A 19,688-nucleotide genomic window follows, 5' to 3' on the forward strand; every position below is an offset into this window, starting at 1 on the left:
ATTGGTTTCAGTCATACTTGGTCCCTAGCTCCAGCAAGCACTGGGTACTGCCTCAGTCAACATTTTTGACTGAATGACTGACCTCAGGTATAGGTACCACCACCTCAAACATCACCAGGCTGGACGTTTTTCTTTCCTAGGTGTCTGTCTTGTTCCTGGAAAGAACATTTGTTGAAGAACATGGTTTCTGCCTACAGAGTGCTCAGAATCTTCCTCAAGTATTTAAGGAAAGGAATGTCATCCCTCTGGGTCCCAGAGAACCCTGGGAAAGGGCAGTGTAGTCAATAACAGAATATCAGATGGGTATTGAGATCAGGGATGCTTCCTGCAAGGGGTCCAGGAAGAGCACTGTCATCAGATGGGGTTAAGTTAGTCAGCAGGGGACCCCCCCCCCATCAATGATCACTCATTGCCCCTCCTCCAGGTCTAATCTCCTCCCTGTCTGTCCTTGTGTGACTGGGCTGCCTGCATAACCGACAGGACAATTTATGCTTTCCACTTCTTCTTCAGGAGTTACCTCACCCCCACAGAAAGTTCCCTGACTCATCTTCATGCAGGGATGCTGGACCCTCCACTAACTGACCAGGAGGCCTGTTCAGCCACCCAGCCTGGGATCGAGAGCCTTGCCTTGGTGATCTGAGCCAGTGTCCTCACCCCATTTGCTGTGTCCTTGTCCCCTGTCCCAGCCCCCTAGACTGTCCTGATCATGACTCATGTGATCCTCTCAAAGCTACTGCCTTCTCTGAGCCTTCAAGGTTTTTCAGCTTCGGAGCAGGATTGCTCACCACTCAGGCAGGTGGCCATCAAAACAAGGGCACATACATGACCTGGGTTTGGGCTGACTCATCCCACAGCCACCAATGTTGATGTTCTGAGCTGATGAGTTGGATCTGACTCATAGCTGGCCCTCCAACTGATTTTCAGAAGCTATAAATCACGTGTGAGGAGATTGCTCCCTTGGAGCAGCTGGTGGATTCAAACCATCTGCCTTTGGGTTGGAATACAACTCCTTACCCAACAGGGCCACCAGAGCTCATTCCACCTACAAGTTGTTGTTGTTGTTAGGTGCCATTGAGTCAAATATGACAAATAGCAACCCTATGAACAACAGATAAAAATCCCTGTCCTTTTCTGTGCTATCCTCACTCGTCCTAACACATTGGAGCCCATTGCAGCAAGTCACCATGTCAATCCACCTGGTTGAGGGTCTTCCTCATTCACCAACCCTCTACCTTTCCAAGAATGATGTCTCTCTCCAAGGAATAAATATTCTTTCCTAGCAATGGTGTCTCTCTGGAGACTAAGGTGCGTCTGATACAGGCCATGGTCTTCGCAATTACTTGTTATACATCAGAGAGTTGGACAATGACCAAGGAGGATAGAAGGAGAATTGATGCCTTTGAGCTGTGGTGCTGGAGAAGAGTATTGAGAGTACCATGGACTGCTAGGAAAACAAACAGATTTGTCCTGGAAAGGGTTAAACCGGGTGGCTCCTTGGAGGCAAGGATTCTGAGGCTCCGTCTAACATACTTTGGACATGTTGCGAGGAGAGACCGGTCCTTGGAGAAGGACATCATGCTTGGGAGGGTGGAGGGACAGCGCAGGAGAGGAAAGCCCTCTATGAGGTGGATTGATTCAGTGACTGGGATAATCGGAATGGGAGTGTCAGAGACAGTGAGATTGGCGCAGGATAGAGCAGAGTTTAGGGCTGTTGTATATAGGGTCGCTATGAGTCGGAAGCGACTCGACGGCACATAACAACAACAACAGCAACACGCCCAAAAATGTAAGAGGATTATTATCTTTGCCTCCAACAAGCACTCTGGCTACACTTTCTCCAAGATGTGTGTGTTTGTTCTTTTGGCAGTCCGTGGGATATTCAGGAGTACTTTTGTCCAGGTGCACCTTCGTCCTCAGACTGACATCACTGCCTCTCAGTAGTTTGAGAGGTCCTTGATTTCAAACTTTCCCAGTATAATACATCTCCTGATTTCCTGACCACTGGTACCAAAAGTGTTGACTATGGATCCAAGCAAGATGAAATTATTGACAACTTCAATCTTTTTTCTGTTTATCATGATGTTGCCTATATCAGTGTTGTGGTTAAGAATTTTGTTTTCTAGGGAGCTCTGGTGGCCTAGTGCCAAGAAACTGCACTGCAATCCCAAAGGTGTGCGGTTCGAATCCACCAGATGCTCTGCTGGAAAAGGAGGGACAATCTCCTCCTGTACCAGTCAGATCCAATTTGACGGTACACACATAAAAACTAAAAAAAAAAAAAAAAACAACCAAAAATAAAATTGTTTTCTTGACATTGAGATGAAATCCATATTGAAGGCTGTAGTCTTTGATCTTGTGAAGCAAATCCTTCAAATCTTCCTCACTTTCAGCAAGCAAGGTTGTATCATATGTGTAATGCATGTCATTGATTAATCTTCCCTGATCCTGACCCCACACTCTTCTTTATAGAGGACCAGCTGCAGGTAGTCATTGGCATTTCCTTAGTTTCCCTGGGAGTCAGGTCTCTGATCCTTGGTTTCTGGGTTCTAGGTCAGCCTCAGGGGCCTTTCACCATTGAGGCTGAGTACTCTGGGGTTTCTTAAGGCTCAAAGGTCAGGCTGTTGCAAGGATACCCTGGAGCACTTTGAGACCTGCTCTTGTGAGTCGTGTCTGCACAGGGTGTGTGGGGACAGGGTGCTGGCTCTGACACTGGAGGAAGGGACACGGAGTCATGTCAGCAGAACCCAGGTGCAGGCGGGCCAATGTTCCATACTGAGCTCTCTCTTTCCATGCTGTTTATCTTGCCCACAGGGGTCATCCCAGGCCCTCTGCTGACTGCAGATGGGGACTTGGTCAGTGGACAAACTTGCCAGGGGCCCGCAGGCCCTCTTGAAGGGTCTGTCCCATCAGGTTTTGTCCTCAGAAGCAGGTCACATTGCGTAAATCTCGCTGGACACCTGTTGTGCACAGTGGAAGCCTCCCTCAGCCCGTCCCCCTAGAAGGTCAGCCTTAGTCTCAGGTGTAAAGGGCCTGGTGGAGCTCTTTGGTTCAGAAGCAGTTCCCTGATATCAAGGGGCCTCTTTGGGGAATCCAGGAGTCATAGAGTCCTAAGGAGGAGGGAGTGTCTGGGCCCCCATGTTTGCTAATCCTGAGTGGGGATAGGGAGCTGCAGGGAGCAGATGCCTGGGGGATAAACAACCCCCTCTGCCTGCTGTTGGAGACCCTCAGGTGCCTTCTAATCATAAAAGTCCAAGGACCAGGGTGTCCCCACCTAGGAGAGACCTCCTCTTGCTGAGGTTTGAACTCTGTCTTAGTCACCTAGTGCCGCTATGACAGAGATACCCTACATGGATGACTTTAACACAGAAGTTTATTTTTAGCCTCCTCCATATTTCCTTTCAAGGAGGAAGAAGGTCTAGTCTTCTCCAGTTGCTGTGGTGCTGAGGACCATGAGCAGCAAAGTCTCTCGCGACACCCTCTATGAGGAGGTACACGGAGTCCCCCAGGGAACCAGTGCAAACGCAGAAAGGTTTTGGAAATGGCAGAGTTGCAAATCAGTTTGAAGAATTCTGACTCCCAGAAGGGCAAATGCTCCTCAGGGACTGTCAGGCTTACGTCCACCCCAGCCCCAGGTTCTCAGTGTGTGTTCTTGGGGATCACTGTGATGAGGGCAAGGCTGTGGCTAGCCTCTACGTGGACATCGAAGCACCGAACAAACTCAACTAAGAAGCTAGCAAAAAAAAAAAAAAATCTGGCCACGAAGTATGATGCCTTGTTGGCCTCTGAATCCCTGATCAAACAGATCCCAAGAATCCTTAGTCCAGGCTTGAATAAGGCTGGCAAGTTCCCTTCTCTGCTGACCCTCAGTGAGAACATGGTGGCAAAAGCAGATGAAGTAAAATCCCCCATCAAATTCCAGATGAAAAAGGTCCTGTGTCTGGCAGTGGCTGTTGGCCGTGTGAGGGTGACAGGTGATGATGAACTTGTTTACAACATCCACCTGGCTGTCACCTTTCTGGTTTCACTGCTAAAGAAGAATTGGCAGAATGTTCTGGCTTTGTACATCAAGGGCATCATGGGTAAGCCCCAGAATCTATACTAAGATATGGCTCAATAAATCTTACTGTTTTATAGCTAGCTAGATAGCTAGAGAGACAGATAGCTAGTCTATCCCTTTGAGATGTATCCTTCTAATAAATCTATCTTTTCTTTTGTGTGTGTGTGTGTGTTTGTGTACTGTCAAATTGGATCTGACTGGTACAGGGGGAAAGTGTCCCTTTCTCCAGCAGAGCATCTGGTGGATTTGAACCATAATAAATCTATCTTTACTTTTTACTTTAAAAAAAGTTTCTTAAAAAAAAAAGGTTTCTTTTCTCAGCCTCTCCTCCATATTTCCTTGCAAGGAGGGATGTCCATCCCTTTGACATATAGCTTTCTAAGAAACTTATTCATTTTTTACCTTTACTTCTGCTTCCTTGAGCTCTAATAAAAATCTTCAGCCTAAAAAAAAAAGTCTTTTCTCACAGTTTAAGAGACTAGTTGTTGTGCACAGTCAATTTGGGAATGACTCATAACTGACCCTCTAGCAGGTTTTCAAAGGCTGTACACTGCACAGGAGGAGACTGCCCATCTTTCTCCCTTAGACCAGCCTGACCGCTGAGCCTGGAGAAACCCCAAATTGTTCAGCCTGAAAAGTGAAAGGTCCCTGAGGTAGACCAAGAGCCCAGGAACCAGTGCTCAGAGGCCTGCCTCCTGGGGAACATTTGCAAAGGGAACTGAGGAAATGGCAGCAACTACTTGCAGCTGGTCCTCTGTGAGAAGAATGTGGTGTCAGGATCAGGGGAAGATCCATCAATAACCTGTGTTACACAGTTGACACAACCTTGCTTGCTAAAAGTGAAGTGGATTTGAACCGCATGCGTTTGGGTTGGCAGTGCAATTCCTTACCACTAGGCCACCAGATTTCCCTTGTTAAGGAGACCGGAAGGCTAAATTCAGAGTGCCAACTATAGAGGGAGGTTTCGGTCTTGTGTTGACTCTACAGGAGGGTTCTTTCCAGATTTTGTTTCCTCGTTCCTCAGAGATCTCCACATGACTTGGCCTCCATCTCCCTCCAGCTCTGTCTGCTTCATGTGCTCATTTTATACTTTGTAAGAGGTTGACTCAAGACATACCTACAGGAGTCCTATCTCACTGGCCTAACAAAGACAATCCATTTCCAAATGGGATTATAACTACCGGCAAAGAGGTGAGGATTTACAACCCATATTTGGGGAGAGTACAATGCATAACAGGCTCCCTCATTGCTTATGTGCTCTTCTGAGAGGAGGAGGGAGTGGAGAGAAAAGAGGGCAGATGGCAGGTGGGTGCGCTCTGTCCCTCCCTTGGGCCCACCACCTTCTCTCTAGAACCCTCTGTATTAACCTCTTCTCCACAACTCCTCCTACCAGCTGGCAGGTGGACAAGGAAGAGTTAAAAATGCTCTTGTCATTAAAAACCATGTGGCTTTGTCTGGGCCGGTGGAGCCTACAGGGCTGGTGGGAATAATAACTTATGAAAAGTGTCAAACACAGACTTTATTATCCTGCACGTGGGCGGGCGTGGACCCAGGTGTTCAGGCACTTGTGGACCCCATAAAGGCCTTGGGGATCTGAGTGGGCAGGGTAGCAGAGAGGCTCCCCTCCAGGTAGGGTAGACTCTGGTGCTGGGGTTGCTTTGTCATAAGGAAGATAGGGGAAGATAGTGTTTAATCTAAACTAACTATCCAGAATCCAGACTTCTGTCTCGGGTGAGAAGGAGTGAGACAGCCTGGGTCTCCAGCTGGGGCTTCTCTGTAGTCCCCTCAGGTCAGATGGCCCACCTGTGCCCCTGAGGGGCTGTTTCTGTAAGGGCCCTGACTTGGGACCAAGACAGAGGGAAGCTGGATGTCACTTTGCATTGGCACCTATCTGATGATCTTGCAGCCCTAGCTTTGGGGAACCAGGCCTGGGCTTGTGGGGGCGAGAGTGATATGCACAGCTTTGGGATGTGCTGGAATGGGAAAAGAGGATCAGGTCAGAGCTGAAAGGAGAGGGAGAGGTGGCCCTGTTATAGGACTCACCCTAACTTTTCCACCTTCAAGCACCAGCCTGAAGCAGAGATGAGGCACAATAAGAAAGAACTGTAGGCAGGTGAGTGCCCAGGGATAGGAGAGGGCTCTATCATGCCCATGACCTGGACCATTCTGTCCAGATGGCATCCACCTACCAGCCCCTGACTGTCAGTTCCCCTTCTCTCAGCCAGGAGGTAGGAGAGGAGGTTTTTAAAAAGCAAGTGCCCAGGGATAAGCATTCCAGTTAGGAGGGGGAGAGACCGGGAGGGGACAGTGTCCTCATCCCCATTCCCTTCATCCTTCTCATACACCCTCTGCCCAAATCCGGCCGGCCAGCGGAGGGCTCCAGTAAGCTCCTTAGCACCAGGACGCAGCATAAACAACATCTGTTCACTATTGTCCTGGGTTCTGAGGAATCAGTATCTCTAGATGAGCCCTAGGGACACAGTAGGGGGGACCTGGGAGCATTCCCAGGTTTTTTGTCCCTGTGGATGTCAATGTACACAACCAACCAGCTTGTATCCCCAACTGGGCCTCCTAGGGATTCTTGCCTCTGTCTGTCCAGCCACAAAAAAAAAAAACCCTGACACCCTCACCGTGGACCTTGTGTTTGGGGAGAAATGGCGAGGAGGCTGTTCTAGTTTGGTCTGGATGGAAAAGTCAAGGAGGAATGGAGGCCAGAGTTTTCCCATCAATCCTTCTGACCCCCTTCCTCTGGCCAGTGGCTGTGGACACCACCCCCGCTCAACCTTCTAAGATTCAGAGAAGAAAGAAGTGTCTGAGGATGAGGATTGAAGGATGGAAATTACCTCAACTGAATTTTAAAAACCCCTGGCTTGTTGCCATGGTAACAGAAAGGTGCATCCCATTGCCATGGCAACAGGCAAACACCCGAGGTCTGCTGCTGGGATTGGGGATTTGGGATGTGGCCGGAGGGGGGTGAGAGGAGGAGGTTGGACCTGGGCTAAAGCAATAGAGATGTGGGGGTGGCTACCCAACCTGGGAGGACCCATCCTCACCTTTCCAGGGAGCCAGGAGGCCGGGGCTGTTTCTTTCCTGGCAGTGGGGTCAGAGAAGAATGGCTTGTCAGAAGTACCCCACCCCTCCCAATCCTCACTCCCTACTCTTCTCTCACACCATCTCTGGAATCCCAGGGCAGGACTTGGGGCCCCACTTAACGAGAGGCTGCTAGCAGAAAGGCTGGGAGCTTGAAGACAATCCAAGCCCACTTCTGACCTCAAAGTCTCATTCTTAGAGTCACCCTTACCCACATCTGGTCCTGAGATAGAGGGCATGCCTAGGACCCAGCCCTGTGATGCCAGAGGACAACACTGGTACCTTGAGGACAGTGCCACAGCATCTGGAGGGGGAGGAGGATGACCTCCCACACCTGGAGGACACTCACACATCTGGAGGATGGCCTCACACACTTGGAGGATGCTTACACACCTGGAGGGCTGCACACTCTCCTGGAGGGTGCTCTCTCTCACACAAACACCTGGAAGACTGCTACACACATGTAGCAGACTACACACAAACCTGGAAGATGATCATATCCACCTGGAAGATGGTCACACACACCCCTCGAGGATGCTCACACCCCTAGAGGGCTGCACACTCATCTGGAGGGTGCTCACACACCTGGAGGATATTCACACACCTGGAGGATGCTCACACATCTGGAGGATGCTCTCACACACACACACACCTGGAGGACTGCTACAAACACATAGCAGACTACAAACATACCTGGAAGATGACTGCACACACTGGAAGATGGTCACATACACACACCCCTGGAGGAAGCTCACACATCTGGAGGACTGCCCACACACCCCTGGAAGACAGTACACACACCTGAGGATGCTCACACATCTGGAATAGATGACCTCACATGCCTGCTGGTTGGTGGTGGTCATCTCCTCACCAGCAGACCCTAGCTTAATGTAAACAGCACAGAGACAGGCGGAAACCTTCGGTACTGACACCCACTCAAAGGGAGAGCAGAACAAAGGAGGCCCAGTTTCTGCAACCAGAACCATGGTCATCGTCAGCAAGTCCTGGCGCAGGCTTAGAACTGACCAATACAAGCAGGAAATCCCTTGGGTCCTCTGACAGCCATGGGCTCCCCACTCGGGGCTGACAGCCAGGCTCGATCGCCCTGTGGCCTGACTGTCCACCATGGAAGTCAGTCTGTGGAGTTTCCCGGTGACGCCATCAGACACTTGTGAGACACACCTGGGACACTGTGGCTCCTGGAGTCTCCGACTCTTCCATTAGTGCATTAGTTAGCGGAGGTTCCGAGAGGAGATGGACTGCCTGTGACCTTGGTGGTGGTGATGGGGGCATGTGTGTGTGCTTGTGCACATGTGTGCTTACGTGTCTATCTGCATTTAGAGGACAGTCAGCACAGGAACGGAACAGACTTGTTAAAATCCAGATTTTCAGCCCCACCCCCAGACTTCCTTTCAATGGAGGGCCCATGCCACCAAGATTTTGAGGAGACCCCAGGAGCAGCAGGCCAGCTGCATAACCTTGGGGGTACCTAAGGGAGGAGGAGGCTGCAGGGGGTCTGGCAAGAAGGTCCTCCCTCAAGATGCTGCCATGGCCGAGTCTTCCAAGGGGCCATGTGATATTGGGTGAAAGTGGGGTAGAGCCTTCTTTGAAAGGACCACTCCATCCCAGGACGAGTGAATACCTTAGATAGGGCTCCCCTCACACCAGTCGCCCTCTCACACACTATGACCAGAGGGGGCTGACACCTGGCCCAGGCCTGGGAGATGGACCAGTCTCAGTTCTCAGGGCGGCCTTTTCAGAATTCCACCTTGCCCATAATCCCAGCCACCCCAGGTTAAGGAATCCTCGAAGTCCAGATGGTCTGCCTGTGGCTACAGGGATCTGCTAAAAACAAAAGCACCTGGGTGTCAGCCCTACCCTTCTGAATCCTCTGTGGTTTACGCCTGCCCGGGCTTGCCCTGCGCCCTGCAGAGCCTGCACCTGATTGAGGTCAGAAGAGGTGCCCCTTCTGGGCGATGGGGCAGCTTCTCCACCTCAGGAAGATGGCTTGGAATTGCTGCCACCAGAGTCATGATGGCTGGGATGGGGTGCTGACTGTGACACCTGAGGGACAGCACTGTATCCAGGCTTGCCTCTCTCTCACTGGTGGACACGTGCACAGGGAACACAGCTCCCTCTCGGAAGCAAGTGCTCTCGGCTGCTTGCAGGTGGGAAGAGCTCTCCAGATCTTGCAACCTTAACCCTTACCCTAGGCTGTGCTGTCGGGGAGTAGTCAGCTGGAGCCACAAAGTCTGTACACCCCACCACACCACACCTCACCACATCCAGGCTGGTGTCTGATGCATGGCAGCTCCTAGGACAGAGCTAAGAGGGGGACCCTTCTCTGTACCAAGAGGAGTCTCTCTTCCAGTCTCCATCAGCTGACTTCCAGGGGCCCATGTCAGTGAGCAGAAAGGGAAGAATTAGAATGCACCAAGGCGGGGGGGGGGGCTCCCTCAGCAGTCCCCACCCCTTCATAGACAGTCCTGAGCCACCTGTTTGGCAGAGCTGGGCCTCATACTTTAAGGGGTTTAGGATCCTGGGTCAGCTCTAGACTTTATCAGTCAACTTGGATCCTACTTCCCTGGGACAGAAAAGTCCAGAAGAATCTCATTGGGTTCATCAGTAACAAAAGTCCCCTTTTGCAAGTCAGGACTGCTACTAATGCTCACTCTGGGTACAGCAATTAACCATACTGGAGCCATGTCCCAAGAGTGCACCAATATTGCTAGAAGATCTAATACAGCTTGGGTGTCTTATTTACTGTTGTTATGTGTCATCGAGTTACTTGTAACTCATAGAGACTCTACGTACAACAGCTCTGAACTTTGCTCTATTCTGAGCCAACCTCATTGTCTCTGTCACACTTACCCTATTGTTCCAGTCATTGAGTCAATCCATCCGGGGTCTTCCTCTCTTGCCCTGTCCCCTCCATCCTTCCAAGGACTGGTCCCTCCTTGCAACATGCCCAAAGTATGTCAGATGAAGCTTCAGAATCCTTGCCTCCAAGGAGCAGCCTGTTTTCACCCTCTTCAGAATGAGCCTGTTTGTTTTCCTAGCAGTCAATGGTATAATCAGTACTCTTCTCCAGCACCACAATTCTTCTGTCATCCTTAGCCATTGTCCAGCTCTCTGATGCCTAGCAAGTAATTGCAAAGACTATGGCCTGGGTCAGGCACACCTTAGTCTCTAGAATGACATAATTGTTCTTCAGTACTCTGGCGAGGTCCCTGACAGCAGATTCTCCCAATGCAATTAATCTTCTGATTTCTTAGCTGCTAGTACCAAGAGTATTGATTGTGGACCCAAGCAAGCTGAAGCTGTTAACAATCTCAGTCTCTTCACTATCTATCTATATCTATCATCTATCTATCTATCTATCTATCTATCTATCTATCTATCTATCTATCTATCATCTATCTATCACTATGCTGCCTACTGACTCAGTGGTGAGAACCTTTGTTTTCTTGATGTTGCATAGTTCAATACAATATTTAGTGAGCTTTGGTGGCTTAGTGGTAAGGAGTTGTGCTGTCAACTCAAAACGGCATGTGGTTCGAAACCACCAGCTGGTCCTGTGAAGAAAGATGGGCAATCTCCTTCTGTGTGATTTCTAGCCTCTGAAAACCCACTGGTGAGTCAGTTATGATTCAGATCCAACTCAATGGTACATAAAAACAATACGATGCAATTCAATACAATATTTACTCACCTCTTAGGTGTATTATTTCATCAGGTTCTAGGTGTTGTAAGCCCAGGACAATGCTTATTTATGTCCCTAGAGCATCAGTACATACTCACATTCCAGGTGCTGTATTTACCTCCAGCCTGGGAGAGAGAAGTGTGTCTCTCCTCCATGGATACTGTTTACCCATGAACTTGGGACAGTCTACACACACACAGACTGGTTGCTTTATTTCTCACATCTGAGGTGCAAGTTCCATTCTAGACCATTGCAATAAAGCAAATATCAAGACAGATGAAGCGAGTCACATGATTTATTTATTTCCCAGTCCATAAACATATGTTTACACCAAACTGTAGGCTATGTGTGTGCAGTAGCATTGTGAAAAAGTTTGGGCTATAGTGAAAATTACTAAAATGTAACACAGAAACGCAAAGCAAACATATGCTTTGTGTTGAAAATAGTGTTGATAGACTTGTTCAATGTAGGGTTGCCACAAACTTTTAGTTTGTAAAAAATGCAGTATCTGTGAAGAATAACAAAGCAAAGTGCAAATAAATAAGATGTTTGTATGATATTTATCCATACCATTCCTGCCCGTCCCTCAAATGCTCTGCCATGGAGTCGATTCTGACTCCCAGCAACCCCCCATCAGGTTTCGGAGGCTGTAAATCTTTTTGGGAGGAAACGGCTTTTCTTTTTTTCCTTGGAACAGCCAGTGAATCCAAACTGCTGACTTTTCAGTTGGCAGTGGAGCATGGAACATGTAATACGCCGTGTCAACATCCCCAGAGAGTGTTATCTGCCCACATCACAAGGACATTTTCAGGTCCACCAAGTACAGCAGGGGCCAAGATGAGGAGACTTTGTCTCACACACTTTGGGTATGTTGTCAGGAAGGACCAGTCCTTGGAAAAGGATATCATTCATAGAGGGTCAGAGAAGGAGAGGAAGACCAACAATGATAGGAATTGACACTGTGTCTTCAACAATGGGCTTGAAAGTACATCAGAGAGATAAGGAAGGCATAAGATTGGATGTTTCCATCTGTTGTACAAAGGTCGCTCCTAACAATGCTCAGATACAGCATCTGCACACACTGAAGCACGCACCCTGAGTACAATGCACACTCATATCCAGTATTGTCCTTCTGCCCCTGGAGCTTCAGATCCCTGGTTCTCTCACCCTTGGCCCCCAGATGAGGAGATTCTAGATGGGAGAGGACAATAAAGGAGAGCCCCAAGGTGCACTGCAATGTGCTGGGGGCAGGAGAACTCCAGGAGTTGAGAATAAGGCTGGAGGGCCTCCTTTGATACCAGCCCCTCAGAGGTGTGTGGAGTTGCCCCTCCTGCCAGCCTCCCTGCTGTCCCAGGGCCAGAGCAGTTTTGACTGGGGGTGCGGCGTGTGTGCCGAGGTCAACAGCATGTGGAGGGCCCAATTCTAGTCCCTAAAAAAGCCAGCCTGTGGTGGGGACAGTCAACATGGATATAGACTTTGTGAGGTGTGAGGAGGAGGCAGCCCTGGGCAGTGTGACATCCAGGAGGGACAGTGCCATCCTCTCTTACCCATTCTCCTGAGGCCCCTCTCATCCAACCCCCTCTCCAGGACAACCACCCTGTCAGGTCTCTCCTTCATTCAGCTCCCCAGCCCAGCTCTGCTTCCAGAATCTCAAGTCCTATTTTGAGACTGCTTCTCCCTTCTGCTCCCAGGACAAAGGTTTGGGCAAGGACCTGACAGAGCCTGCTTATCTCTTCATAAATATTTATCAGGCTTGAGGGCTGGTGCCTGCAGCTGGCTGAGTAGGGGGAGTGGTGGTGGTGGTGGGGCAGATGCTGCAGGAGGATCGATAAAAAAAGCCCTCCCCTAATGAGGGTGCTGTGAGAATGGAGTGCCACCTGGGCCTTGGGAGCTATCAGGAGGGGGAGGACAGATGGACAGCGGGACAAAGTCAGGGGAAGCCTCAGGGACTTGGGCATGGTCCCGTCTCCCAGCCCTCCTTGCGCACCCAGGAATGTAGAGGAGGAGCCAGAAGAGGCCAGGGCTACAGGGGACATGTCAGCCTCCTCCCCACACAACATGCTTGAGAGCTGTGGTCTCTACACTCCCCCTGCCAGAGCAGGACCCTCTTTATTCTCCCAGGCTGTGATCCCACCCCAGTGCTTCTCCTCACACAGTCCTCCCGGGTGGGATGGATCTGTGCTGTTCAAGGGTTTTTGGGAATTGTACTCCTTCCAGAATCTTGCTCTTGAGACCACATCAAGCTCCCACCTACCATGTCCTCCCAGAGCTGTGCTTCTCCAGAGGCACTGTCCTCAAGGCTGTGCTCCCATCCACAGTTAACAAGAAATAGTGCCTAACACATGCCTCCGCGTCCCTAAGTTGTGCCCCCCAATTCTACTCCCCATTCTCCATCCTCCAAGCTGTGCTCCAAACATACAGGGGCCATCTCCGCCCCTCACAAGCTCCTCTCCTTGTCAGGTGAGAGGAGAGGGGACACCCCATGGGGAAGTCTTTCTAGGTTCCAAAGCTGCCAGTCCTCCAGTAAGCCTCATCCCCATGCCCGCCTTCCAACCTGCCTCATTGACATGCTGGTGGGACCCACAGGTGGAATCAAAGCTCTTCTAAGAGCCAAGCTGCACAGCGGGGAACGCGGAGCTGGGAGTCTTTGTCTCCCAAGCCCAGGGGAAGTAGGGGAGATAGGGGTAGAGAGGTCCCATTTTGGAGCCTGGAGTCGCCTCCTCATCCCACAGGCAGGCACAGCGGCAGATGAAGGGGGGCAGCTTGAGCCAGTGAGCACCCCCAGTGGCTAATGAGGGGCTGCGGGGTCCCATTTTGGAGCCTGGAGTCGCCTCCTCATCCCACAGGCAGGCACAGCGGCAGATGAAGGGGGGCAGCTTGAGCCAGTGAGCACCCCCAGTGGCTAATGAGGGGCTGCGGGGGAAGGGACAGCCTCAGGCACAGCCTGGGGAGGCATAGCTGCCTCCCGGAGCCCAGAGCTCTCATTAGTGGAAGCCTGTGGGGGGAGAGGCAGCTAAGTGGGTCAGTTCCCCTCCCCCCAGCCTGCTTGACAGGTGTGGGTGGGAGGGAGGATTGTCAGCCTGTTGTCCCCCATTGAAGCTGGTCCCACCCTGAGTTCTCTTTCCCTCCAACTCCCCCTCCCTGAGTCCCAGGCCCCTCACAGAGTCCCTGCTGCCTTCCAGGGTCTGCCCCCCTCTAGGCCCCTCTCCCTCCCAGAGACCCCCTCTGCCGCCTCCATCCCTCCAGCATCTCAGCTCCTGAGCCCCTCCCTCTCCTCTCGCTGAGTACCCCTCCCAGGTGCTGGCCCCTCCACCCGCCTCCCCAAGGCATCCTGCAGACTGAGCCACACCTGGGAGAAATTGAAATCTTAGCCTGGTCCCCCCACCCCCGCCAATGAAGCAGACATCCCCGTCCTGGCCACGAAAGGCAGTAAAACAAGGCTCCGCTGGGGCCGGGCTGGGCCGAGGGCTGAGCCAGAACAAGCATCCAGATTTGGGGGAGGGAACTGGGCAGGGCGTGTTGTGGGCTCCAGGCCAGCATGTTTCTACTCCCCGCCCCACTGCAGTCACTCAGCCTGGGCTGAAGTTCTGGGGTCAGGACTTGAACACCCATAGTTATGCTAATGAAGCTGGTAAGTCTCTCTCAGGGGTCAGGGTGGGCAGGGGGTGCATCTCTTGGAGGTGGGGCTTCTCCATGCGAGTTTCAACCAGCGACAGCGACTGTCTAGGTCCCTCCACCAACTGACTGATGCCGGCCTGACAGCAGCCTTCCAGCTGACCCTGCATGCTCAACCCTTGCATCTTTGGCTGTGTCCCTCCTTGATTAAGGACTCTTTCAAGAAACTGGTTGCCACTGGATTCTTCCTCAGAGCGACCTGACAGCTGCCTCCTGGGGTCCTCAAGCCTGTGATCTTGATGGAAGCAGGGCACCTTATATTCTTCCATGAGTGGGCTTGAACTTCTTTTTGGCTGGTGGCCACTTAACCATTGCACCATCAGAGCTCTTTAAATGACCTAGGGTGCCCCCTGGCCTGTTGCAGCCACCTTCCTCAGGTGGGGATATACACAGCCCTCTGCAGAACCCTGTGCAGAAGCTGGCTGGTACCAGCCTAGGGGAATCTATATCCATATCGTTTTGGGAGTAGCTGAGCCACTGTCCTTGTGTCCGCCCAGCCCCATCCAGACCCCAGTCAAAGGACTCCTGGAACACTGAAGGCTGGTTCAACCATATCTGGCTACACAAGGGTTAAAAAGGTGCCCCCGCCCCACGTGTGTGCAGGCAAATTCCAGGAACGCTTTCCATTAAAGACAGCTTGGAGGAGCAGATTTCATTTACATTAATAAGAACCAGAGAAATCTGTGGGGTAGGGGCAGGGGGGAGGGGGCGTGGCTTCTGCTCACGTTTTTTGCATCTGTGTCTGGTGAGGGCTGAAAAGCTCAGGCCTAGGAACCAATTTTAGAGGAGTCAGTGCTGGAGGTCCTAGTCTGAGGCGGCAGGTAGAGCCCACCCAATCCTGGGAGATCCTTGTCTGATCAGAAGCAGAGCCCACCAGGTGGGTCTGGAAGAGTCCAGGTAGCAGGGCTCTCAGTGCAAGAGGGTGGCACTGGGAGGTGACCGGGTCAGGTGCGCAGGAACCGTGGGCTTCAATGGTAGTGTGGTGAGCTACTGAGCTCTATCAGTCAGGATTTCTCTGTCTCTGCTTACATGTGGGTTAGTGGGCTGCTGCTCCTCCCCATAAGGTGTGGCTGGGGTATTAAAAGCAAAGGTGCTGACCTGAGCCAGTCTGTTCACTTCAGGATAATTATGCCTATTCTGCAGCCCCCACCCCCCTCCTCTTTAGCTGTATTTCACCCCTGAGCTCAGGGGGCTGTTCTGAGAGAGAACCCTAAGATCCACCTCCCTGGGAAGGGGAATTCGTGAACTTGAGTGCGTGCATGCATGAGGGCGTGCCTTGCTTCAGCAGGCCTGGGCCTGGCTGCACCGCAGCCCTGGGGCCTCCCTCCTTTTACCCATCTCCCAGGCGGCTGGCTGCCAGACCGGCTTCCTTCCTTTAGGGATAGCAAGAACGAAACGTCTGATTATTGTCCTCTTGGGCAGGAGCTGGAAGCACATGTGTTCAGGAGTGAGCCCGCACATCTGTGCCTGGGCCCCCAAGTGCCTGCCTGTGTGTTGGTTGGTCTAGAGAGAGGTATGCATGTGCCTGCGTGCTGCATATATTTGGAGGGCAGTTTGGGGTCTTCATGCATCCATGTGTCACACCCCCAGCATCCACTGAGGGAAGGTGTGGGGGGCAGGGAGACACAGAAGCACACATGCTGCCTAAGACTGGACGGCTCCACAGGCCTGTATGTACACTTCACATGCTGCATGCTTGTGAGCAGAGCTGCCATCAGGTCAACCACAGGGGAGGGGAGAAAGTGGAGGAAGCCCTGGTCTGGTCTTGGTGCCTCCAGGATTGGAGTCTAGTCTTGCTCTGGGCTTGACTGCTCTGAGCCTGGGGTTCTGGGTTGAGCCCACTCCTGAAGCTCCCACACCTGCATCCCCCCTGGCCTGAGCTAGTGAATGGTGAAGGGAGGCATAATTGCACCCATGAATCATCCTCAAATAGCTCCTGTCCAGTGGGTTGGAGAAGGGAGGGTGTGGTGTCCGTCTGGAACAGAGACCCCAGCCTGAATCCTCCTCTTCACTCACTCTGTGACCTCCTTCATCAGCAGGAGAGATTCTGCTGCTCGCTTGGCTGAGCTGTTTTATCTCAGTGGCTGCTGGCAGAACGGAACTGACTCCCCCCGGCCCCACCAGCACTGCCTGAGTTATCTTGCCCCCACAGCCTCCTCCCACTCCTTGTGGCCACAGCCAACCTCTCCTGCTTCTCTGGCATCCTCTAGGCTTTGCTCTTTGTCTGGAGTTTTCTGCCAGTTTCTCTCTCCTCTGAGCTTTAGAGCTGCGAGCTGCCTGCTGCCTCACATTCTGAGGATGTCCCAGGGCCAGTTCATTACCACCTATTAGGAGTATATCCCACCAGTGACCTGACCTAACCCTGTGCCCATAGCCCCAGAGTTAAGAACTCATCTCCAAGGCCCAGCTGGGGAAGAGCACCTGTCAGGTCAACCCTCACTCAGGATAACTGTTGTCTTCATTTCCTCTCAAACCTGGGTGGAGCTAAACAAAATGGGAGCATGCCTCCTGTGGGGAATGGGCCTCCCCACAGGTCCCTTCTTCCTTCCCCTACTCCTCTCAAACTCAGTCCCAATCCTCCCTGGGCACTTCGGGGCCTTATATGGACTCTTTCAAGAAAGTATCTCTGCTACTCAATAATCACACAATGGGGTGGGTGAAGAGAATGTGAGGTAGGAATGAATATGGTTTCATCAACTGTAGAAATGGTTTATCAAAAAGTTAGAAGACACTAGGGACAATTCCCCCTTCTAGCCAGCAGCTGAGCTTCTTCAGAAGGGACTGGTCAGAACCTGTCAGCAGGGTCTGCAGGTTTCGAGCCCTGGCCTGCCCAGTTCCACACATGATGGTTCAAGGCCTGGGCTCCAGTCAGGTGTCCTCAGAGAGTTGGTTGCTGTTGCTGGTGAAGGATTATGACTCATAGCAATCCTATGAAAAACAGACCTGAACCTCGTCCTATCCTGGACATCCTCATGGTCTCCGATATGTCCGAGTCCATTGTTAGTCACTGTGTCAATCCATCAGAGACCCAGGGAATTTCCAGCACCCCAAGACTTGATGGGATAGAACCAGTGACACCTAGGGCGCACCTAGATGGTGGAGTGCTTCCACCTGGTGGCCATGAAAAGCATTAACAGCCTCGCTTCTCCCGGGCGTAGCCCTTTTACACCCCACCTGTCCCTAAGGGATTTTTTCCCTCTGGAATCAGGGTGACTAAATTCTGGGCGCCCCTGAGACCCCCAGCCAGACTATGCATGCCTCAAGAGCTTAGCTCGGGCCTGGCCCACTTTTCTGGGCTTTGAAACTTGTTTGATGCACGGCCATGACAGCTGCTCCCGGACAGCCTTCAAAGCCTAGCGCAGCTGTCTTGGCCAAAGGCAGTCTGGACTTAGGAGTCCTAGAGGCTCCACCTAGCTCAGCAAAAGCCCCTTCCAAATTTGCCGTTTGGGACATTTGCAGTACTCTCGCAGCACCTCATTAGACCTAATCAGGCGGAGTGCAAGCCCTGTGGGCTGGCCGCACAGCCCTAGGCTTGTGAAACAATTTTACAGGCTAGTAGAGGACATTACGCTTGCAAAGGTAGGTCAGTGGAAGACACAGGATGAGATGGATTGACAGTGACCGTGGCAACGGGGTCATGTGGGTCCGAGATGGTGAAGTTGGCTCAGGATAGGGCAAAGTTCAAAGGGTCTCGGGTCTCGTAAAGATGTGTAACAATGGTGGGGATATTTGGAATGCTGGGGCTTCAGCCCAAGGTAGATGAGAGGTACTCCACACTGACAGGATTCTCCTTAACATGGTCTTGTTGCAGAGACCCAAGTCATTAACTGTCAACTTTTGAGAAATGGGAACCATTGTTTGGATATGGGATTAGACTGCACTTAAATGCCTACCCATCTACTGTAAACAGACGTGGCTATAAAGAACCAGACTCGCAGCAGTAGATGAGGCCTCCAGCTTCTTCGAAGGGCTAGCTCAAATAACTAAAACAGACCCAGGAAAGCCTGTGGTATCACTACAGCAGACCCTATGGCCTAGTCCATCTATAGGATCCCTGAACACAATTAAAGGTCTACAGTTGGTGCCAAGTAGGGCTGGTCAATTAAAGTCACTTCTTAGTCTAGGCAAGTCAAGCCAAAGCTCAAGATGGCTGACAGAGGGCTGACTCCCCTGCCAGCCTTGACTGACTGTAGCATCCCCAGGGAAGAAATTCCCACCTAGTTCCCCCCCTCCCCCACCTAGTTTTTGATGAGCTAGGCACATGTAATTAAGAGCTTCCTAGATCCCATTATGTGTGTGCTCACCTGGATAAGCCTTCCAGGCTGGCTGTCAGATGAGCCTAATTAGGTCACTTGTGACTGCTGCTCAGGTGCGAGGAGCTCCAGGATCTCCCAGATGCCCTCTGGAGGAGGGACTGTTCTCCTCTCTCCAGGGCTCCCCATTCTGGAATAGCCAAGGCTACTGGGGAAACTACACACTTGGGCTTTGGAAATATGGCAATTTCTGGGCTAAGTCTTAACCCAAGCTTGCGGTTCTACATTTGTCCTGGTAAAGCCTTGAAATTTGAGTACTGCTTTGAAAGCCGTTTCTGAGGGCTCTGCCTAAAAACAAAGTGAGACTACATAAACTTTAGCTTTAAGAACAAGTCATAGAGAAAATAAAACAATCAATAAATCACCTTCCTGGATTGCATTCCAAACCCCTGGGCTTGGGATTTGCAGTGAGCATCTTACATTGTCGCAGAAGCCTTTGAAACTCAGGCCCTTCCACCTCTTATTAAGAGACACTGTTGGCCAGAAGAGTTCTTTCCAGTGGCAAAGACAAGGATAGGGTGACTCCACCCTTAAGAAAATCCTTCCAAGGGGAGCTCTGGTGGCCTAGTGGCAAGAAGCTGCCAGAGGTACACGGTTTGAATCCAAATGCTCTGCCGGAAAAGGAGGGTCAATTTCCTCCTGTACCAGTCAGATTTGATTTGACAGCACACACACAAAAAATAATAAAAAAAACCCCTCAGCCAATATGTTAAGTGAAGCGTGCTGCAGGGAGAGACAGCCAGCCTTCTTGGACACCTCATCTAACCCTTGTATACCTTCAATATTGTTAAGTGCCGTCGAGCCGCAGACGACTCATAGCGACCCTATGAAGGAGTCCTCAACGCTTGGG

General features: G+C 51.4%; 1 pseudogene; it reads left to right on the forward strand.

The window, feature by feature from the left end:
• Positions 1 to 3,449: 3,449 nt before the first annotated feature.
• On the forward strand, positions 3,450 to 4,102 carry LOC102868682 (annotated as a pseudogene).
• The last annotated feature ends 15,586 nt before the right edge of the window (positions 4,103 to 19,688 follow it).

This window comes from Elephantulus edwardii, unplaced genomic scaffold (genome assembly GCF_000299155.1).
Source record: "Elephantulus edwardii isolate Elephantulus edwardi_28Jun2011 unplaced genomic scaffold, EleEdw1.0 scaffold00121, whole genome shotgun sequence".
NCBI classification, from domain to species: domain Eukaryota; kingdom Metazoa; phylum Chordata; class Mammalia; order Macroscelidea; family Macroscelididae; genus Elephantulus; species Elephantulus edwardii.